General features: G+C 41.4%; 1 pseudogene; it reads left to right on the top strand.

Annotated features, from left to right (window-relative positions):
- Positions 1–658: 658 nt before the first annotated feature.
- Positions 659–23335, top strand: LOC132321544 (ATPase family AAA domain-containing protein 2-like; annotated as a pseudogene).
- The last annotated feature ends 953 nt before the right edge of the window (positions 23336–24288 follow it).

Here is a 24288-nt window from a genome sequence, read left to right as displayed (position 1 = left end):
TCTCATGGTCATCACAGCTTTCCTCACATAGTAGAAGTGATAGTACTCATCCTCCTTGCAGAAATACCAATGTGAACAAGATCAACAGTAATAAAAGAAGTGTGTCTTGAGTTCCCTTTGGCTTCCTGTGGATAAATGCCATCCTCCTGAAGGAAATCTTTTAATATCCCTCCAAATGAGGTCACAAATGGAACGGAAAGAGGAGAAAAACTCTCCTAACTAGATTTTAATCCCAGGACATGCAAGGTCAAGCTTGGCTGCTTCTCTGAACCAATGTTGAAATAAAAGGTGGGGTTTTTTTCATGAAACACTAAGTTTATCTGAAAGGTTTTGCCACAATAATTTTTTCAAAGGCTATTAAGCTCAAGTTGTCCACAAGAAAAGTGTGGCGGAGAGGAGCTTTAGCTTTGAAAGCTGGTTGGCTGGGTTTTTTTTCTGAGGGCTACTTCTTGGTGCCGAAGTGGTTCAAGGCTTACCTGCCATGAGTTGCACCACTATCAAGTCATGAGACTTACAGAATAAACTTGCCTAAAGGAGGGAGAATTCCCTTCTTAGCTCAACATACATGGTTCAGATTAATATGTTCTTATTTCCTTCTTTCTTTCCCTAGGAATTTTCCTCTGGCAAAATTGAATGCTTCAGTGGACACTGTTTGAAATCAATGAGAAAAAACATGCCGCCCTGTTCAGACTCTAGCTTTGACAAAAGCATGGAAATATTAAGTGAAAATGTCAATTGAAGACACTTAACGAGGTATTGTATTTCTAGATGTCCAATCCCTGTTCAATTCATAGAATTAAAAGGAAAAGTGAAAGCATGCATAATGAGTCATGTCATGATAAATCTACAGCTAAAAATCTGCGGGGCAGTATGATTATGTTAATGTCAGTGTCAGTGTCTTAGAACGAGAATCACTCTTCTTAGTAAAAGTCTTCTGCTTGTATAAAAAACGTGCATCTTTTCCCAACTCTTTTGAGATCTCTCCTCCGCTTTGGTTACTGAGATGTTATTTGCACTGTTGAGACTTCAAGATTAGCCGGTTAGGAAAGTTGCGTCCCTACCGAACTGTCTGCATATGGTACGCAGCAGACTTGGGACCTGAATCCTCAGTGTGGTCCACAGGCTTTTCTTTGCATGATGTGGAGCACTGGATTACAAACTTGGTCAGGTTCCCTAGTCTTGATGGGGAACAGTACAATACAAGGCTTCTATGCAATATTCTAATACAATAATTCTTTTCTTCTTTCTCTCCTCTGTTCTCTTTCTTAATGTAGGCGGTTGGCAAAGCCAAAGTCAGACCAAAAAAAAATAAGAATATAAAGAAGGTAAGTAGTGGTAACTCCCTAGGATTCCTTTTTACTCTGGTTTCTGAGAAGGATTGTGTTTGGTCACTCCATCTATTTAACTTGGCCACAAAAACTGCTGAACTTATCAACCCAAAGCAGCTGAATTTGTGAAAATAGATAGTGAAAAGATAGTGAATTTCCTACGAGTTTTAGGAAAGAGGTAGGTGAGAATAGAAGGATATGCTATTAATTCCTGTCAGGCTTGGGGAGAACACAGCTTGAATTCCAGCCTGCTCTTAGGCACTAGTGCCTGAGAATCTGTTCCTTAGCTCAGGTTTCTTTGTGACACGGATTTTCTGGAGTCTGCAGGACACAAATTACTTGAAAATCGTTCTTGCAAATAGGAGGTAATATTTGAGTTAAAAAGTAATTCAGTCATGAGGCGCACAAACCCGCTGATGTGGGGAAGGTGTCACTGCAGTTCAGTGATTCACCTTGGAACTGAATCACTGTGCTGAGTACACAAGCAGGCTTGGTGCTGTGAGGCTGCTTGCTGGCAGCTGGGAAAATGCGTTATTTCCAGTCAGCGTCCTGCCAGCCATGGATGGGCTGAACGCAGGAAGGGGCCTGAAATGCGCTTTGTGTGTAGTAATTCAAGTTCTAATTGTGCACTACTTCCTCACTGACCTCTCTTAACTGTTTTAATGATAGTGCAAGTAACAGACCCGTGGCAAAGGATGCTGTGTGGTAAATACTGGGCAGATCGTTTTTAAAGCAGGCAAGCGTTTGAGTTCTTTGCTATTTGGGAGTTTATCTTGAGACGTTTCTTATCTTCTAGAGATTTTGTGTCAGGATGCAGGAAATGAGTGATGCATGCTTAAACAATGGACTAAAACCACGCATCTTAAGAAGAGACTTCCCACATAAATATTTTTTTAAAAAAACTATTCGATACAATTTGACATGGATGGAGTAAAAACACCTTAGAGAGAGGTATTTGTTGCTTTCACTTTTCCAGAAAGAAGTAACTGGAATGAACTTGCTTCCTGCATGGAACAAAAGCTGCGTGTTTTTTTTCATCAGATTGGCTTCCCAGTCTATTAAAAAATTGCTATACAAGTCATGCTTTTAGGTAGGTAGTTTAAACATAATTAATTAAAGTTGAATGCTGTGGTCATGACAATAACTTCCAATTCGGTATTTAAAGAAAAAATCAAGCCACTGCAGATTTTTTTACATTTTACTAGAGCAACGGTGAAATAAAGGGAATAATGTATTTTCTGTCTCAAAATATTTTATACATTAATGCATTGTAGTCACCAGAACACTGAAGACCGGAGCTGATGCAAAAGCTGCACAACAAGTCCATGAAGAAAACGGGGATTTGGAGGTCCGCTGAAGCTGCAGACTTCAACAAAGTCGTTACACCATTACAAATCAATCTGTTTTGTTCGACAAACTTACAACAAAGTAAGTGGGTTTTTTTCATGATCTTACAAAGCTACTAAAATGAGCCTTACTAGCAAGCCTTTCTGCTATGGCATAATATTGGCTAGGGACTTTCTCCTTCTTTTGACAACAGAAAAAGGTATTGTTATTCCTGGCAGCAAGAGCTAAATGTATTCAGTGCTCAGGCTGAGACTTCCCTACGTGCCCTTACATATACGGTACATCCGTGTGACAACTGCTGGGCTGCAGGTGCCTTCCATAGTAGAGTTCCAACAGGGTGGTGCAGCTTGGAACTTCTGGGTTGTTACTGGCAACCTCTGCTAACATTCCGTGGTCGTTGATCAGGTAGGGTCTCCTCCTCTTCCTCTGCCTGCACTGGTATGTCCTGCTCGCAGGAGCAGGCAGTGCCCCTGTGCCGTAAGAAGAGCCGGCGGGGAAGACGGCCGGCCTGGCTGAACAAGGAGCTTATGCTGAGGCTCGGGGAAAAAAAGAGAACTTACCACCTCTGGAAAAAGGGGAAGGCAAGTGAAGAAGAATACAAGGACCTCGTTAGGTCATGCAGGGAGGGAATTAGGAAGGCGAAAGCCCAGCTAGAGCTCAACCTGGCCACGGTCGTGAGGGACAACAAAAAAAGCTTCTATAAATACATTAACAACAAAAAGGGGGCCAAGGAGGATCTCCATCCTCTACTGGATGCGGCGGGGAACATTGTCACGAAGGATGAGGAAAAGGCTGAGGTACTTAATGCCTTCTTCGCCTCAGTCTTTAACAGCCACACCAGGTATCCTCAGGGTATCCGTCTCCCTGAGCTGGATGACAGGGATGGAGAGCAAAATAGGCTCCCCATGATCCAGGAGGAAGCAGTTAACGACCTGCTATGCCACCTGGAGACTCATAAGTCTATGGGGCCTGATGGCATCCACCCAAGGGTGCTGAGGGAGCTGGCGGAGGAGCTTGCCAAGCCGCTCTCCATCATTTATCAACAGTCCTGGTCAACGGGGGAGGTCCCGGATGACTGGAGGCTTGCCAACGTGACGCCCATCTACAAGAAGGGTCGGAAGGAGGATCCGGGGAACTACCGGCCTGTCAGCCTGACCTCGGTGCCGGGGAAGGTTATGGAGAGGCTCATCTTGAGGGCGCTCACGGGACACGTGCAGAATACCCAAGGGATCAGGCCAAGCCAGCACGGGTTCATGAAAGGCAGGTCCTGCTTGGCCAACCTGATCTCCTTCTATGACCAGGTGACCCGCCTAGTGGACGAGGGGAAGGCTGTTGATGTTGTCTACCTGGACTTCAGCAAAGCCTTTGACACTGTTCCCCACAGTATTCTCCTAGAGAAGCTGGCGGCCCGTGGTTTAGACAGGTACACTCTTCGCTGGGTAAAAAACTGGCTGGATGGCCGAGCCCAGAGAGTTGTAGTGAATGGGGTGAAATCCAGCTGGCGGCCGGTCACAAGCGGAGTCCCCCAGGGCTCAGTTTTGGGACTGGTCTTGTTTAATGTCTTCATTGATGATCTGGATGAGGGGATAGAGTGCTCCCTCAGCAAGTTTGCAGACGACACCAAGTTGGGAGGGAGTGTTGATCTGCTTGAGGGTAGGAAGGCTCTGCAGAGGGATCTGGACAGGCTGGATCGATGGGCTGAGACCAACCGGATGAAGTTCAATAAGGCCAAGTGCCGGGTTCTACACTTTGGCCACAACAACCCCAGGCAACGCTACAGGCTTGGGGACGAGTGGCTGGAAAGCTCCCCCGCAGAAAAGGACCTGGGGGTGTTGATCGACACCCAGCTGAATATGAGCCAGCAGTGTGCCCAGGTGGCCAAGAAGGCCAACGGCATCCTGGCTTGTATCAGAAATGGTGTGGCCAGCAGGAGCAGGGAGGTAATCATGCCTCTGTACTCGGCGCTGGTGAGGCCGCACCTCGAATACTGTGTTCAGTTTTGGGCCCCTCGCTACAAGAAGGACATGGAGGTGCTGGAGCGTGTCCAGAGAAGGGCGACGAAGCTGGTGAGGGGTCTGGAACACAAGTCTTATGAGGAGCGGCTGAGGGAACTGGGGTTGTTTAGCCTGGAGAAGAGGAGGCTGAGGGGAGACCTTATCGCTCTCTACAACTACCTGAAAGGGGGTTGCAGAGAGGTGGGTGTTGGTCTCTTCTCCCAAGTGACTAGTGACAGGACTAGAGGAAATGGCCTCAAGTTGTGCCAGGGGAGGTTCAGGCTAGATATTAGGAAAAAGTTCTTTACCGAGAGAGTAGTGAAACATTGGAATAGGCTGCCCAGGGAGGTGGTAGAGTCACCCTCCCTGGAGGTATTCAAGGAGCGTGTGGATGTGGCATTGTGGGATGTAGCTTGATGGACATGGTGCTGTGTGGTGTTGGGTGGGTTGGTTTTTGGTGTGTTGTGCCTTGTTGTTGTTGTGTGGTGGTTGGCTTGCGTGGGTTGTTTGTGTGGTGTTTTTTGTTTTTTGTTTTTTTTTTTTTTTTTCAGGTTGGACTTGATGATCTTACAGGTCTTTTCCAACCGTAGTGATTCTGTGATTCTGTGATTCTGTGAATTATTGTTAATACATTGATTTGTGTAAGGTGTGGGGCTTTGTACTTCGCAGCAAAACTGTTTAACCTGTTTTTTGGAAATAGGTGCTTGTGGCTGCTTAAGACTTCCAGGTCTGAGAGCATGTGCGGGAGGATGTATTTGGAAGGTGTTTCATGTGTAAAGAATTTGGGCACAGCCAATGTTGAAATTTGCCACTGGTGTCTCTGTTTTGGGATTGCCAGTTGCAGAGAGGTCTTCATACCAGAGCATCTTTTATGTACTTGCCCTCTAAATGAATTTTCTTAGCATCAGAACTGCCTTCACTTTTAATTAACTTTTCTTCCATGCTTATGAATGTTCTTATAATGCTTGGTTGAGTTAAGATACTGAGGAAAGTTGGATAAAGCCAAAGTGAAGTAGTCCCAGTGTTTCTGCCTGTCTGTCCATGGCTTAATTCTCTTTGTGAAGCCCAAATGGGCATTGTTTTCAGAAAGGTTTGCCAAGTGTAACAGCAGTGGGATGTTTTTTCCAGCATGTATAGTCATGGAAAACCAGTACAAAACTTAGATTACAGTTAAGAGAAGAACAAGCAGCCTGTTGTCTGAGGAAGGCTGTGAACTGAAAATTACTTAATGCTATCATGCAGAACAACTTAAGTGCTATTATAAACTGCCATAATTTCTTTCTGTTGTCTTACTATGATCTTTAGAATTCTTATTTTTCTCTTGCTTAAATGGATTTTTTTTACTGTGCTCACCGAGAGGGAAAATAAACCTGAAAACAGTGTATTTTTGCAAATCTCAAATGCTTGTTCTTAAATCTATAAAAACCTTGAACATTTGATCTAATTTTTAAGTAGTGAGAGCTTGCATTCATGTATGTGCTGTGTTGACTGGTGTGGCTATTCGTAAGTGCTAAGAGTTGTTAAAGTAAACCCAGTTTAATGCCTGCAGTGACCTTTTTCCTTTATTTACTCACAGACATTAAATAGAAAACAATTTGAACAAGTATTTAACTATTTAGGAAGTTTAAGCTCATTTGTAAGGTTTTCTGCATTCACTTGCCATTGTTATAAAAGCAAAAACCTTCTAGCTGCATCGTAAGTTAGAAAGCGCTTTTCTCTTTCTCCTTAATTCAAATCAGGTGTCTTCCACTAAACTTTCGGAAAGACGATTTGAAGGGAATTCACAAGGATCGAATGAAAATTGGAGCACGTCTGGCTGACGTTGATCCAATGCAAACAGATTGTTCAGTAAGTATTTTTAGTTCATTGTGTCAGTGAGATGTTTCCAGTGTTTATGAAAGCTTTCAATAACGTGCTGTCTACAGCTACCTTGGTTTACAGTTTTCTCTCAAGCAGTTTGAAAATTGCCCAGAGCATTTCCTTTGTGCTGACATACAATTTCTGATGGAACCTTATCAAGGTTGCAGCTTTCTTTAACATATAAAATGTGTTCTTTTGAATTTCTCTTTAGGTACGGTTTGATGGTGTGGGTGGTCTTTCTGACCACATTTCAGCTTTAAAAGAGATGGTCGTTTTTCCTTTGCTTTACCCAGAAGTCTTTGAGAGATTCAAAATTCAACCTCCAAGGTAACAGACATTGTTTCATAGAATCATAGAATGGTTTGGGTTGGAAGGGACCTTAAAGATCATCCAGTTCCAACCCTCTTCCATGGGCAGGGACACCTTCCACTAGAGCAGGTTGCTCAAAGCCCCATACAACCTGGCCTTGAACACTTCCAGGGTTGGGGCGTCCACAGCTTCTCTGGGCAACCTGTTCCAGTGCCTCACCAGCCACATGGTGAAGAATTTCTTCCTTATAGCTGATCTCAATCCACCCTCTTTCAGTTTTAAAGCCATTACCCCTTGTCCTGTCACTACATGCCCTTGCAAAAAGTCCCTCTCCAGCTTTCCTGTAGGCCCCTTTCGGGTACTGGAAGGCTGCTCTAAGGTCTCCCCGGAGCCTTCACTTCTCCAGGCTGAACAATGCCAACTCTCTCAGCCTGTCTTCATAGGAGAGGTGCTCCAGCCCTCTGATCATCTTTGTGGCCCTCCTCTGGACTTGCGCCAACAGGTCCCTGTCCTTACGTGGGGGGCCCCAGAGCTGAACGCAGTACTCCAGGTGGGGTCTCATGAGAGTGAAGTAGAGGGGAAGAATCACCTCCCTCGACCTGCTGGTCCCCCATTTTCATGAGAATATTCAACTGAGGTATCAATATGTTTCCATGCTTCAAAATTTTCAGGAGTGTTGATGGGGTTTTTTAGCAGTAGTCAAAAGTAATTTCTTAAAACTGGATAGAATCCAGAATATATGTAGGTTCAAAGATGTACTGTGTGGTGAGAATATACTTTGAAAGTGTCTTGCCTTTAAAAGGCAGGGTTGGAGTGTTTTTGTTTTGAGTTCTACGTACAAGTCAACTTCATTAGTTTATAAGCAGGAAGAAGGAATTACCTACTGGTAGTCAACTGTAATTTGTTTCTTGGAAGTCCAGTTGTCTCTCCCACCGACTCTCTTTTTTTTCAAGTGCTCAAGTATCAAGTTTACAATTGATAGGACTTGCAACTAGAACCTTGCAGCGTTTGTTGTACTTAGTTATGAAATGAAATTATTAGAGATTTACTTGTTAGCTTTACATATTCTTGGTCAGCAAAACTCAATCATGGTATATTGAAATACGACTTTTAATCCTTTGCTTTCAGTAACTTTAAAAGTATTACAAGGAACGACAACAAAATCTGTGTTTTGCTTCTTTATTCATTTAAATTCTTTTTGAAACAGCAGTGTATTGGCTTTTCTAGCTGATGGCTATATTTATCTGATGGCTATATTTATCTGATGGCTATATTTATATATCCCAGCTTTAGACTTCCTCCTCGTTTATCATCAGCAATGGGAGACCAAGTCCACTAACTTAAAGCTTTTTACGGGAGAATTAAATGCTTTACTATCAAATCTTGCCTTTTGTGAAAACAAGAATGAATGTGCCGTGTATCATTGAAGAATGAACTGGTGATTCATAAGTTAGCCCAGTCTTAGATTCTGTGCTGAAGTTTGTTCTTGTTTGGCTCCACTGTGCTGTAACCACCCCTGTTAGTTTGTCAGCAGTTTTGGAAGTGTTGTTCTGGGACACTACGATCATTTCTCAAGGTTCTGTACATCTGCATGATCCTCTTTATTCATGTTGTTTACTGCCTTGTTGAGTTGTGTAGGAACACAAAACTTCCATCTGGTTTGACTTTTCTCACGCTTCAGCTGTTACCGCTCTCTTACACGTGAAGTGTAAGCTAGAGAGAAGAGTTGTGTGTTGTAGGGATGAGGGTTGTAATAGGTACTTTGCCATGATGTTTTTTTCTTATGTGAATCTTTGGTATTTTTAATTGCAGAGGCTGTCTCTTCTATGGCCCTCCAGGGACTGGGAAGACACTGGTTGCTCGTGCACTTGCTAATGAATGTAGCCAAGGTGACAGGAGAATAGCCTTTTTTATGAGAAAAGGTGCCGACTGCCTGAGTAAATGGGCGGGGGAATCTGAACGACAGCTTCGTTTATTGTTTGATCAGGTAAGGTGGAAACGTGCCACGTGTTCTGTCCGAGTTGTAACTGTAGTTTTCTGTGGTCAATATTTTTAAGAACTCACTCTTTTTTGGGTTTTGTCAGTTCCTTCCACTGAAACGGGATTGTCAGTGTTTCTTTTTTCAGTGGGTTTTTTAGGGGCTTGAAATCTTGAGATGTATTGGGAAAGATTAATAAAACAAATGAGAGAACCTCACAAAGCAACACCCCCCCCCCAAAAAAAAAAAAACATCAAACAGCCACAAAAAAGGTTTCAAGAGGTAAGAGACGGTGGCTTTAGATCAGAGGGAAACAGATGCAGGCTGCAAGCATGGTCATTTAAATTCATAACAGAAGCTTGCTTCCAGAACCTGTAATTGAATTAAGTCCTGGCTCTGTTCTCGGTGGTTGCCAAATAGCTGTAAAAACTACTGGTATGATTTGTTTCCTGTCACCCAGTCTCAGTGGGTTGACATAGCTGCTGTCTTCTGTTACTCGTGCCACTTACTCCGTTAGCTCAATTAGTAGAGATCCCTGATGCTAGTTGGAAAAATCTAGCTCCAGTGACTTTCCAACCATGACGTTTTTCTCTTTAAAATTGTGCTGCTTTACTTATGTCAGTATTCCTGTGTTTTCATTCTAGGCCTACCAGATGCGACCTTCAATTATTTTCTTTGATGAGATAGATGGTCTTGCTCCTGTGCGGTCCTGTGAACAAGACGAAATCCATAGGTAGTACATTTTTTGTACCTACATAGATGCTGCTAGATCTTTGTGAAAAGAAGACCACAACCTATTTAACTTCATGTGACACATTCATTTGTCCTGAAAACTAGTAATTCAATGCTACTAAACTTCAGATGGTTTTTAAACAATAATTGAAAACAATTCACTAAGCTTGATAGCAGCACAAGACCTGTGTTACCTTGTCTGGTTTTTTATGTCTTAAAACGAGTCTTTCAGTAAGGAGCATCTCATCAATAAAAGCTTGTCCTTTTTGAGTGGTCATTGGAGAAGGTCATGTAAAACGTAACAAAATTTACTAAACCAGTGAATGAAAATTACATTTTTCTGTTAGCTCTATTGTATCAACACTTCTGGCACTTATGGATGGGTTAGACAGCAGAGGAGAGATTGTGGTAATTGGAGCCACCAACAGGCTGGATTCTATAGATCCTGCTTTACGAAGACCCGGACGGTTTGATCGAGAGTTCCTCTTCAGCCTGCCAAATAAAGAGGTCAGAACTTAAACTCAACCCTAATGCTAATGTGGCAAAGTCCCTCTTTGTAACAAAATCACGTAACAGTGCAGTATCACGGAGCAGTTAAAGTCGAAATCAGTGTTGTACAACTTGGACAAAAGAGGGATGTCTGGAGAGAGCTGCGTTGTGCTGTGGAGGGCAGACCTGGTACTGAATATATATGACTAAGATGATTTCAACAAGTAGGTAGTTCTAGAATTAATTTTGGTTTCACTGTGACCAGCCAAGAAAAGGGGATGCTGCTAGTCACTGAAATGTTTAAGTAAGGTTCAATGTCTGAATTAGCTATAAATTACTGCTATCTCATCTGGAAAATGACAGAAATGGTGTGCACGCAAGAATTCCTTTCTGCTAACAACAACTTTTACCAAGGCTGGTGCTGGAGCAACTTAAGATTTTTCATTCCCAAAGTGGTTCATGTTTGCTTACTTATTTAATCCAATTAGGCACTTTCACCCTGAAGCACTCTTGCTCTCAGTTCTTGGTTTATGAATGGATAGTGGACGTACCTGTGTTGGACTGTTCCCAGGCTGGGTATCCTGGGCGTTACCTATAAGTATTTGGGGATCTGACATTCTTACTGGTACTCGTTAGCAGCGACTTGGACAAAGATGTGAAGTACACTGCACAGGTGCAGGGCTTGGGAAGCTTCTAGTTCAATGGCAATAGCTAAGCAATGAAAAAATAGGTATATAGCAACAAAAACATATTGGGGGGACGATAGTGTGCAAAACTGGAACCCTGTTTTTGTGGTTTTTCTCTGGCTACCGCTGATACTGCTTTTTCTTTTAGTAGCACTTTTTGGAAAAAGGATAAAATGCTTATTGGAGTGAAGGCTAATAAAAGTGCACTGAGCAGTGTAGTTAACACACACATTTGCCTCCAGTTTCTATCTGCTTTCAGGAACAGGAGAGGAGGTGCCATGAAATGGATATAATACACGGTTCCCTACTGTGGAAGAATTCTAGAAATCTGCCATAATTAATCTGTGTACCAGGAAATACTTAAATGAAAGTCTTGCTAAGATCAGACACGAAGACAGGCAACATTTGACATTTTCTGGATCAATGACAGGAGTCTGAGTCATAATTATTGTTCTTCGTAGTAACTGTAGCAATTTGAAAGGTAGTGCTAGGACTGTCTTCCTTGAATGAACTGGCAGAAAACCAAATTTGATGAACTAATGAGCCTGTCAGCATGAGATTTTGCTGAATTGGAGAGAAAAAGTATTTTTATTAATGTGAGGTGGTTTTGTGTTTTGTTTTTTATTTTTAAGAGAAAACTTAGGACAAACCAAAATGCAACCATTTTGTTTCCAGGCTAGAAAAGATATTTTCAAGATTCACACACGAGACTGGACCCCTAAGCCACTGGACATGTTTCTTGAAGAGCTAGCTGAAAAATGTGTTGGTAAGTTTGAAAACAAAGTCAGTCCCTGCACGTGACTGAGTCCTAAGGAATCTGAGCTTGTACCCGGCAGCACCCGAGCTCTTGTGCCTTGCTGCAGAGTGAGGCAGCTGACACGCCTTGGGAGCAAACAAAGTTAGATGCTTCTTTTCTTTTAATTTTCTTCTTGTCTCTCAGAACATTAAAGAGCTTTGGGGCCTCTTCCTCAGGACTAAAGTTCTGATTAGGAGGCCGCTTCATAAGCGCAGGGTATCAGGCTGCGAGCCACGTAACAAAACTTCTCTGCAGTTCGGTAACGCTTTGGATTATCTCTTAGCCTGTTAATTTTTAGCTGCATACAAAGTCTTTCAGTGTTGCACTTTGGAAACCTTGGCCTTGACTTCTGTGTTGCCTGAGACTGACATAACATTTCATTCTTGTTTTGTTTATTAGGATACTGTGGTGCTGATATTAAATGCTTATGTGCTGAAGCTGCCCTCTGTGCTCTGCGCCGCCGCTATCCTCAAATATACAAAAGCAGTGAGAAACTGCAGTTAGATATTGCTTCTATTAAAATAACAGCGAAGGATTTTGTCATGGCTATGCAGAAGACTGTTCCAGCTTCACGGAGGGCTGTGGCTTCACCTGGGCGAGCACTATCACCTATTTCAAAACCACTGCTTGAAAACACACTAGCAAGAATTTTACAAGCCTTGCAGAGAGTATTTCCCCACGCAGAGCTTGCTCTAAAGAAGGACCAACAGCAAGGTATAACAACAGTAGCCGCTTCTTTAAACTTCTGCCAAAGCAAAAACTTCCGATTTGTGCAATCAACATACAGAAACCTCTCAGCCATAATGACAGTAGGATTTTATAATATGCACATGCACGCCTTTATTTCAGGAATATCGTGCATAGTTTTTATTCTGGATTCTAAACTGAAGTGCTGGACGGGAGCTGTGAATGACTCGCAATACCTAGGAGAGAACTACGCATTCTCTCCTAGAGCACCCTGTTTCTGACAGTAGCTAATATCGTGTTTATCATTCATAGAGATGGATTTAAGGTTTAATGTGTGAGGCACCTCTTTCAAAATAAATGTTTAAATGGGGGGAGAGGGCATTTTTACATGAATGCTTCTAATTCCTGTGAAGAATGTCAGAACCACAATACAAGTATAAGTGGTTTAAGCTAAATAGTGTTACAGCTATCGTGATTTTTAACCATAGTCTCCTAATTTGAATGTTTGTGGATCACACTGTACGCCTGCACATGAGATCAGAATGTTTCAGTAACGTATACTCTGGGGCTTGGCTTGCATAGCGTATGTGAGCTCACACTCCTGACTGCATCAACCCTGACCAAGTTGTCTGTCGGTTGGTGACAGCAAATAAATTGATAAACTCGCTGCACTCCTGATTAACGGAGATCCATGAATAGTTAGTTACTATCCTAATCCCTGGAGAATATCCTACCAGTATTACTCCCAGTAGAGCTGGTAGATTGTTTGCGTTGGTGAAAGAGGCAGAAACCCACCAACAATATAAAAGCAGAGAGGCTAAGGGATTGGTAATTGCATCCCGTCTCCGTTGTCGGCCTTTCATGATCTCTTCCTTCGGGGATCTTTGAGGAGCCTTATTTAGAAGATGTGTTGGTCTGTATATTCTGACTCACTAGTCCTAGACAAAGGGAAGGCTGTGGCCACCACATTCACTTAATTTCCCCACATCCAGTGGGGGAACCTGCTCCAGAAGGAAGTGGCCTTGTTGGGTTTTTCAGGTGTCTAGGAACTACAAAAGTTCCTAATCATCTTTATTCTAAGGAAGAAACCTCCTGTTGTTTTCACCAACAGAGAGAGAATACCTTATGCAAATCATGCGATGTAGGACAGCTTTGTAGAGACTTGTGCAATCTCCTTAGATCTGTGGTAGGATAAACTCTTCAGAAAATAACATTCTGCATGTGCCCTCAAATGAAGAAATACAATATAAGGGGTCTCCAGCACTGATTTAGAAGCTGTATTAATGTGAGAGGAAGATATGGACTATTCAGGAAAGTTAACAAACCTCTCTTGTCTTTCAGACAGTTTAAATCATATTTTAAGAAATTATGTGATTGACAGTGATGAGGAATCACCACCAATCTTTGAAGATAAGCCAACTCCTGAAATGCCTGGTAGACAAGAGGAAAAATTCCTCAATTTTAGCAGGTACATATTTGTCCCTTTATGTTTGCATTATTAAGATGGCCGTGTCTGTAAACAGTTTTGGTGTGAGGGGTGGTAGCTGAAGAAGTAGAGGGGAGGGGTGTGGGGGGGTGATCAATATTTGCAAGAAGTAAGCGTGAAGATCCAGCTGGGTACTGAGGTTCTAATGGAGTACACTGCCATAACCCATCAAACTGAATGGCCCAGCCCTCTTCTCCTAAGTCAAAGTGGTCCACAGACTATTAGAATGTGTTGATTTAATCCATGGCATTCCTTGAAAGACTCAAGACCAAAGAAACGTGCTGCCTGTCCTTTTAGCTAAAAAAACCCTACAGATTCATGTAGACATCTTTTGCCCTTCTAATTTCCAAGATTGTTAAACCAGCAGCGAATTAGGTAGCAGAAACAGAACGGAGAAATGGTTTGTTAAAACACTGTGAGAAAAACTTAAACAATGTCTGCATTTTGTACCTTTAACCGACTAAGTTTATGTTAACTTTTTAACATTTTAATGTGGAAGTCATATAAGCTGACAGTTGAAAAAACAGATTATTGTCGTCACTGGTGGGTCAGTTATTTTTCTCACTTTCTATTGCTGCGCTGTCCAGAAAATCTTCTGACCTGCTGAGCTTGGTTAGGTCTCTAGATCTTTGACTTCAGCCAGCAAAGGTACAATAGTATTGTGGTGGAAAAAAACGAATGCTCTTCACAAATGTGTTTCATGATAGTAAAGCAGGATTACTAGGAAATTAATAGACAATTCAAAGATGAAACATTAGAATGACTGACTAAAATAAATATACATCTTAATACATATTGAGTGTACTGCTGTAATTTAACCAGTCCATTTGTGTACTTCTTCAGATACAGCTAATGTGTTTCAGTGCCCACGTTAATTTTTTTCTAGAAATGTTGTTCTACTCCTTCCTTCCCACTATCTCCAGTAACTATGGCCAAATTTCAGCTAAACTAGACAGATGTAGAGATCTCACAGCTACTTAAACTCAAGACGTACTGAAAATCAGTGTCTACGGGCAGTGAGGAGATCCAGACTGGCGTGTGCTGAGAGATAGAGTTGTTATTCTCCCCCATATCGGGTTACTGATGAGTTGTCACATGTGTATTTGGCTGGACAGTCCCCCTGTATGATTTAAGAGCCGTTACTTAACCCAGCCAAAGGAACAGCAGACATGCTGGGGATTGGCAGGATTTCTTAAGGGAGGTATGGTACAAGTTTTTTAAAAAGAAAATGGGCTTTGACAGTGTTCCTGATCACAGACCAGCTTATTATTTGCTGGAACATGGAGAGTATTTACCGAAAGGGAAAAAAAAAAAGAAAGAAAGGTGTATAGGAAAAAACCTTATCATCTGTGTGCCTATTCATCACCTCATTTTTAAACTTGTTTTCTTCTTCATGTTCTAGAAATGCTTATTACCAGCCAACATCTTGCAGGCCACGGTTCTTACTAGTTGGAGAGCCAGGATACGGGCAAGCTTCTCATTTGGCACCTGCAGTAATACATGCCCTGGAAAAGTTTCCAGTCTATACACTAGACCTATCTGTTCTGTTTGTTAGCATCACATCATCGGAAGAAACATGTGCACAGGTACCTTTTTTTCTCTTTAATCTCATAGGATTCATGAACTGTATATAAACTAGTAAAGTAAGCAAAATTCATTGTTAATGGAGGTGGCCTGGTTTGAATGTGCTGTTAGGTTTACTTCTGTCTGAAAAGCCACTTTTCTGCTAGATCAAATGATACCAAATGAGGATGTTACATGTGGCCGTATCTTTCATTCCAAAGGAATGGAAAGTGAGGATGTTGCTAGCAGCTCGGGAAGCCGGGAGGTGCTGCTAATAAACCCCTCTTTATAGCAAGAAGTCCTCCCCATCTCGGTGGGATCCAGAAAGTTGTTTTCATGGCTGCTTAAGAATCTGTGCTCCCAGTAGATGGCTCTGCAGCAGCCTGACTGCCTGTCATGCACTTTTTGTAACCTTCATTTTCATTATATTTGTAAGGCAATCAAGCTTTTGGGGAAAAGAAGTGTTTCTTTTTTATATATACATATACAGCTTGTACTGCTGCAGTATATGCAGGAAAAGCGTTAAAATTCATGGAACGCTTACGTTTGTTTTTCTTATACTATAAATTAAATATAAGCACATTTAGTGCTGTTTTCCTTTTTACTTTTAGGCAGGAAATCCCTTTCATTGTTTGACATCACTGTATTAAAATATTTTCACCTTTAGTAGCAGCATTTGAGAGCTCTACAAGTAAGGATGGACATGTTACATGACTGGAGACTCATTTGTCACATAAGAGGAAAATTCCTTTTGTGTTATGTGATGGTTGCACCTGCGGTCATATAACTAGCATGTCTAGTCACTGCCCGGATATACCACGTGCACTTCCCGTCTTGTGACAGGAACTCCCTGAATATTGATAATCTGAAAGGGTGCACGGAGAAATTTGTCATGTGAAAGGACTGTTGCTGCTTCCCTCATGTGGTAGATGCATGTCCTCTTCTGTGATCGAGGTACCATCTGTAGGCAATGGCTTGTGGTCTTCCGAAGCACGTAATCTGGTCTGATTGATAATGAGAGGCTGTGAGTGATTTAGCTATTCAGGCAGCTATTCAGACTGGTCACCTCTTATAAAATGTACGTGAAGTTATGAATTGTAACCAGGCTTCTTTCACAGTGTCAGCCCTCATCTTTTCACATAGGTCTTTGCTTGTTCAAACTGTGCTTCAGAGTGACTTGGATATGTGCGCACTCTGAATTGAAAATGGTGCAGTCAGAGTCGTGTAGTGATTTACCCAGGCTAATACATCTTGCTCAAGGGTTAGTCTTGTTTTTTCAGGCACACCACCACAGCAGCTGAGTTGTAAGGCTCTTTAGGCATTACCTTACACCTAAGTAGTTTTGAAATCAGGCAGAGATTCAGGTCAGTTTCTGTCTGTGTAGCAATGTCCATATTTGAGTAAAGTGAAAATTTTGCCTTATTGTTAAGGAGTTGTTTTTTGTTGGATTGTTTTGATGTTTTGGCTGCATGTGCTCCTATTTCATAAGACAGTTTGACTGACACGTAGTTATTTATTAGCCTGTTCTACATGGTTTAGTTTTCTTATCCAAGCTTTCATTTTACCAGTTGATGCGAGAAGCACAAAGAACAGCACCAAGTATCATTTATGTTCCACATATCCATTTGTGGTGGGAGGCTGCTGGAGCTACATTGAGAGCTACTTTTACAACACTACTGCAGAACATTCCAGCATTTGCTCCAGTTTTGCTGCTTGCAACATCTGATGTGTGTCATGCAGATCTCCCAGAAGAGGTATTTCTGTTGATATTCTTCTTACTTTTTTTAGTCAGTTTTTTGTTAATTTATAAATCCTTTAAACATTGGAGTACTGTGCACTCTTAAGCAAATTCATACTGTTATTACTCAGGCACCCTAACCAGGTCTCTTAAAATTTGCTTAGACAAAACAATGCTTGAAAGCATTTGCCTAAAGTGTTTTCTGAGTAAAGAGATTGACTTTGACCCAACTTTTTCCCCCTTCTCACACACTCATGCTTATTAGACAGACATAAACATTTACTTCAGACAATAATTCCAGTGACTTCAAGATTGTTAGGTATGTACTTAGTCAAGAATATACGGTGCTTGAAATGTACATGGGAAAAAGATACTTTTACTGAAAAGTGAAAGATAGTTTTACAGAGAAAGTACGATGGTCACACTCTTAATGATGGAATGTAATTTCAAATTTAAATTCTTTATTAAAAATTTCAATTTCTTTCTTCATATCGGTGAAAGCTTTACAAATCAGAAAGCTAAATTCCAACCTCTGTTTAAGTAACTTGGAAATCTATTTTTAGTTGTATTTCTTAACAAAATTCAGTAAGAGTATGTGCTTAGCTTTCTAGGTATCTGAGAGTGTGCATTAAAGGAAGGTGTTCAAAATGTGAATATGCTGCTCTGATTACTTTGTCTCATTTACTGGGGGGAGAGAGGGGGTTGCCTAGATGTGTTTATCATCAAACGCTTTGAAAGGGCTCAACTTTCTACAGAAATTCTTCTACGGTTAATAAATTCTTTCTAAAATAAGTATTGAAATTCCTTCCATACTTTCTGGTAGTAGAGATTGAAAAATGGAGTAAAACTTGGAAGTGTGCAGCTTTAGACACCTCATTTAAATTAATTTAAAAAAAAACCACAGCACCTTACCAAAAAAGCCCACACTTGTCTCCTGAATCCTGCCTGTTCCTTCTATAGCTGCCATAAAGATTCAAACTAAAGGACAGCAAGGCAGGTAAATACAAAATAAGCAGTCTAGGAGGTGCTGAATGTCAGCACTTTATCAGTGTATCATAGGGTCCCTTCATTGAGCTTTAACTCTAGAGGTGTTCCTTACAGAAGATACTTTAATTTGCCATGCTAACCTATGAAAATCCAGCCTTTTAAGGCCAAGAAGATACCTTTTCACAGTTTGTCTTATCAAGGTGATTATTCAGTTTAATCTGGAAAGGCACTCATCTTTTTGGAACAGAACATGAATTTGTGTGACCTTACATCTGAAATATCTTTTCTCCTCATGCTTTAGATAAAAGAATTGTTTATTAATAATGATGAAGTGTTCAAAATCCAGTTGCCTAATGAGGAAGAAAGAAGGACATTTTTTGAGGACTTAATTGTAAATCAAACTGCTAAACCTCCTGCATCAAAAACTAAGACAGGTGAGGATATTCTACATAGAAAACTTTGCTAACTGTAAGTTAACAGCTCTACAGCATTTGCTTTGGTGGTAATTTTCTATCAATAATTTTTCATAGGCTTGTATTTGAGTACCGTAAATTGACTAAAAGTTTCTGATTCTTTTAAGCTTGGCAGACATTGGAAGTACTGCCTGTAGCACCACCGCCTAAGCCTCCACAGCTGACAGAGGAAGAAATAAGACAGCTGGAGGAGCAGGAGGAGGATATATTGCGTGAACTGAGGATTTTCTTAAGGGATGTGACTCGTAGACTTGCCGGTGACAGACGTTTCAGAGCATTTACAAAGCCTGTCGACCCAGAGGAGGTAAATTAGTGTTGATCTGTAATACCATTTTATCTGCGTGTATTCATAATTTCTGCGTGTTTATATTTCTCAGAGTTTGTGTGCTCTTTATAGGAAGGTTTGTCTGTTTTTAGGACCGTACTATTCTGATTTTTCAAGAAGCAGGAAGTTTGCTTTTACTTTTGCTGACTCCTTGAGGCCCTCAAATGTCTGTTATTTGAGTTTCACTGAAAGCCCCGGGTTCCTTCTGCAATGCCTTCAGAACTTTAGAATATTTCAGTTGGAAGGGACCTATAACGATCATCTAGAGCGACTGCCAGTTAGACCAACTGCCAGTTAGACCAACTGCCAACACAGTTCACTCATGAAAAGGCTTTGACATGTAGGCATGTTACAGCACTGAAAGGCAGAGAGATCTCTTTCTTTATAATTATAAACAGTATCTATAGGACTGTTTTAATAAAGCCTAAAGCTCTTTAATTGACTCGCAGTAGTTTCTGTGAGAACAGGAGTAAGAACAGCAGTTTTTAAAATAAATTCCAAGGTTCTATTCTCTGTTTCGTCTGGGGCTCCTCCGTATAAGATCAACCATAAGGGCTGTGTGGTTTCTTCTTCCTCCCATACGCTTCTGTCTTTTTTTTTTCTCATGTAATGTATTGAATAAATCTAAGCCAGGGGCATATACTTCGAAGTCAGCTGTCGTTTTAATAGAGCTTTGCATTTCAGCAAAGTCCTGTTCCCCTAAGCATCCACTGACTTGTCTTTCCCTTTACTTCTAGTTTCTGAGATGTAAATAACCTAAACAAACCTAGATGTCCTCATCTACACTAGTCATTAGGCTCCTTTTATGGTCTGAGTAAAGAAATCGGCACCTCTCGGTCCGGTTATCTCATGCAAAAGTAGATGCCTAGGACAGATACTTCAAAGGTGCATTCCTGCACCTTTTTCTTCCCGCCAACAACAAAGAGAATCTCGGGTGACTCTACTGAGAAAGCTTTCTTTGCTGTGATTTGCTGAAGCAAAGTGAAATGAATCCCACTCTGGGTGTCTGCTCCCTTCTCTGCCCCACACGTGCTTCTGACCTCCCTGCTTCTTGTTTTTCCCTCTTCTGGTCTGTCTCTTCAAAGCCAGTTGAAATAGCCCTTCTATTTTCAAGCAACTAACTGGTTAATTTCCATATCTTTGGATGTGTCATAAATATTTGGGGTTTTGAAGAAGTCCTTTATTTTACGTTATTAAAATAATTAATGTTGGTAGATACTGTGTTAAATCTCTGAACACGCATATTTCATTTGTAGGTACCTGATTATGACACAGTTATTAAACAGCCCATGGACCTTTCGGCAGTTCTCTCGAAGATTGACTTGCACCAGTACCTAACTGCAGGAGATTTCCTAAAAGACATCGATCTAATCTGCAGCAATGCTTTACAGTACAACCCAGATAAAGACCCTGGAGGTAAGAATGTGTTTTTATCCCTAATTTGGAAAAATTAAAAATGTATAAATTGATAAACGTCGTCTGTGGACAGTAGACTTGGGATTAGATCATTTTAAACATCCACAGAGAGCATTTCTTGCCAGGTTGTAAATGTTGGAGCATTAAACTACTTGGACAAGAAATTGTGATAGAAATGTTGATCAGTAACTAGTGCTTTTGCTTTAATGATTAACTTTTATGTTGTTATGCTGAAAATATTCACTGAGATAACCCTTCAGAACCTATCTATGAAAAGAGCAAAATCTTTCGATAAGTAATCAAAATAAAGGATTTCATCGGCTGGTAGAAAAGACTCAGTTCTGACTGTAAAATTTCAGATCGTCTCATTAGGCACAGAGCTTGTGCTTTGAGAGATACTGCATATGCCATCGTGAGAGAGGAAATGGATGAAGATTTTGAAAAACGCTGTGAAGAAATTCAAGAATCTCGCAAGAAAAGAGGTACGGTTTTTGACGCTAATGATTTTAAGACTTGTCTTGGTATTTGTAACCAACAATGCAAGACACAATTCTTTGCTATCTGTTCTTTATTGCAAGGTTGTAGCTCTTCAAAGTATGCTCCGCCTTACTACCATGTAATGCCAAAGCAGAATTATGTTCCTGGCTGTGAGAAAACAGACCCAAAGTGTAATGAAAAGATGAAGATGCCAGCAGCGCCTGTAGATTCCAGTACACCGTGCTCTGAAGGCAAGTTGCATTTTATTCAGACTTTCTTGGAGAAGGTGCTAAAGTCACTGATACCTTCTCTGGTTTTGTGACATAACAGGTTTCTGTGATGCCTGGTTCTTCGTGCCAGAGGCGTTCAGTGTTTTTAATTTGCTTCAAAACGTGAGATAAATCCAGAGGTCATTCATTCGATAGAGTTATGAAGTTCAAGTACAGTGGATGGTTTACATTGTAAGACACTGGACTTGATGACCCAACTGATGTTTAACGGCTCCTAAATTGCTCTCTCTTGAAGTCAAAAATGTTGTACATGGCAGTTTCTGAATACTCAACTAGCTTTTAGTTATGAGAAACAGTATTTTTCCCTTCCCTGCCCTCAAATGCTAAAATCTATGCCACCTCTTAGTGTGATTTCCAACTGAAGGGGGAAAGGGCAGAAAAATAGGGGAGCAATAATAATAGATATGTAAAGGAAAGACAATTATTTCCTCACTTTTCCTGTGAAAAGGACATGAAAGAACAAAGGGACTTGGGTCTCTTTCGGCTAAAACACATGACATGGTGTGAACTTTCCTGGTCTCCATAACAGGACTAGGAATTTTGCCATTGACTTCACCCATGCGCTTTGTGCAGTACTCCGTCGATACAAAGAACGGTGGGTTTTTCTGGAAGGCAAAAATGCTAAGTTTGTTTTAAACAAGGTTAACAGAAAGCGCGTGAGGTGTAAGTCTTCACAGGCAAATTTTTCTCCAGCAAATATTCCCTTAAAATTGTCTCTTTAACTCTGCCCAACATGTGTTTAGCTTCTGAAGTTTACAGCTTTATAACCGATTTGAAGAAGGGCTCATCTCCAAATGCTTTTCTGTTCATCTATATTAGTTCACGTAGTAAGACAGTAAGCAACTTCACCTAATAACTTTGCTTTCTGGTAATACTTGCTATCTAAAGTAAGAATTTTCCGCTCATAAAATCTTGAAGCTGATGGTTTTGTGAGTGAAATTCTGTAGCTGGCTTTTTAAAATCTAATAGCAAATTGACCTCATTAACTTGCAACTCTTTCTCTAGACATATGTAGGGAGACAATGTTACCTGAGCTCCTTTGATAATTTTCCTTGTAAGTCAAGTAAGATGAGGATGCTGGATTTTGAAGGAAGAACTGTTTTGGTAAGGTTTTGGCTTACTTCTTCTGATATCTCTTTGTAGAGATGTCAAAAAGGAAACGCAGAAAGAACAAAGCGTCTTCAAGTATCGCAGCAAAGAGGAGGAAATTTTAGTTCAATAAAGAGAATAAAGTTCCAGAAGACCAAAATGAAGCAGAGAGTGCGGAAGAGTCTCCAGAAGAACATGTTTCTAACATGGATTGCACGGAAGTTGAGTCCACACAGGATTCTTCTATGGAAGAAAATGGAAGCGTACGTCAAGAACGACAGAAAAATGGGCATGAAAATAAATCTGGGTCAGAAAATGAAAGAGAGAGGGTTCTCCTTGTGGCTAAATCTGCTTCTGAAAAGAAGAGTGTCATGCTTTCTGAACATTCAGACCTAAGAGAGGACAGTGAAATGCCAGATTGCCAAATAGCAGCAAGTTCTGAAGACGGAGATTCAAATGGTAAGTGAAAGGTCAAACAGGTCCTTTAGCTCCTTTTTCTTCCTGAGGAGGATTACACTATTTATTAGGTTTTAGCCTTCTTTAATTCCATTCTGCTATTTCTGTTGCATCTCTCTAAAATCAGCACACAGTGTTTCTTGCATAATGGTGCTGCCCCTCTAGTTATAGTAGCCAAACTCATGTTTTTCTGCAGCTGCTGTTCTTTTGATTCTGAAGTTTGTTTTTCCAAATGGTACCTAATCGAAAAACAGTCATTGACTTTCTTTTATTGTATGAGTAGTGTTCCACTAAGGAGCAGCGTAAGTTAAAAGCAATGTGGACCCAGAGTCACATGTGGAAAAGAAGACTTCTGTCCTAATGTTTGCAATGCAGGATGTGTTTCCTAACCTAAATTACTTTGGAGTTTTACCGTGCAGTGCTGTAATGGCAACGTGACTCTATTTTTTTTCTTGTTTTTGCCCTCCCTTTTTCTCTAGTGCTTTTCTGTGTGCCTGAATTTCTAATTTTTATGGAGCACTGGCTTTTGCCAGGAAGAAAGTAAAAGTCAAGCATTTCTCAGTGAAAAAATGGTAATGGGTCTGTCTCTGTCATTGCAGAGAGAGACTGTATTCCAGGCACAGGACACTTCACTGATACTGTATTCCCGATAAACAGGCCGGTGGCCGCCGGCGTCTCCTCGCCCTTCGGCCAGGCGAGGTGCCGGCGCGCAGCGGTTGCGCAGGTTGGGAGTTCTCGGGTGGCAGGGACGCCCTCACAGCCCGCTCCTTCGCCACCAAACTTCGGCTCCGCGCTAGACCGTCCCGCCACGCACCCAGACAGCTTTTAAAGACAGCGTCGTCTCTAGCCCCGTGAAGGGTTTTTCTCCGACGCCAGCCCCGAGTTTCTCTCAGGCGCCCTGAGCTGTCGCTGAGGGAGGACATGGCCGCAGGGTCCAGAGCCCCAAACCAGGGGCGAGTGAGCACAAAGTGACGGCTCTGAGGGAAAAACCCCACACCGCACCACACCACACCCCCCCCTTTTTCTTTGTTTAGTTACAGAACTTGGAGAACGGGGACCTTTTCCTTTAGTACATAACCTAGCTATTGAGGCAATATTTAGTTTTGACTCCCGCTGCCTACTTGTCAAAAGCGTTGCGTTTCTACATACCATTTCTTTGATCGCTGCTTGCCATTTTGGTTCAGACACTAGAATACGACTGTTTCCCTGAGGAAGAAAAATAAAGGTGTGCCTTGTGGGAACCGTTAACAGTTGGTCATGGAAGCTCAAGATACACAGAGCTACAATTTTTTTAAAAAACTGTATAGGTACAGTATCCTGTCGAGACTACTGCCAGGAAAGAGTTTGGTCAAAGCTTTGAAAAGCAAAAGATTTGATCGCAGGAATGTTTCTGGTTCCTCGTTTGCACACTGTCACTCCTGTTCAGTTTTTCAAACAGTCATCTTGGGGAACGTGGTCAGCAAACCACCCCCACAGTCCCATTGAAAATGGCTGTCAGCAGTCAAGGTGGAGATGAAGTTGAGGAAAATTACGTTAATTCCTTTATTACCTTTCCAATGTAATACGTTACATTAAAATGTAAATTTTCAATATAATTTTTCATCCTCCTGTGCTTGCCTTGGCCACATAACCAATACACCTAGAGTGGGGTGTAGCTAGCTACACCTAGCTCATGTACAGTTCTTATTTTAAAGTCTTAAGGCTCATGCTGTTTTTCAAGTGTAAGATTGTTAATGATCAAAATTATTCTGTGCTTAAAATAGAGCAGACAAAACCCCCCAA

This window comes from Gavia stellata, unplaced genomic scaffold, assembly GCF_030936135.1.
Source record: "Gavia stellata isolate bGavSte3 unplaced genomic scaffold, bGavSte3.hap2 HAP2_SCAFFOLD_51, whole genome shotgun sequence".
Classification (NCBI taxonomy): domain Eukaryota; kingdom Metazoa; phylum Chordata; class Aves; order Gaviiformes; family Gaviidae; genus Gavia; species Gavia stellata.
The sequence above is the reverse complement of the archived record's forward strand: the minus strand, read 5'-3'. Positions and strand labels throughout refer to the sequence as shown.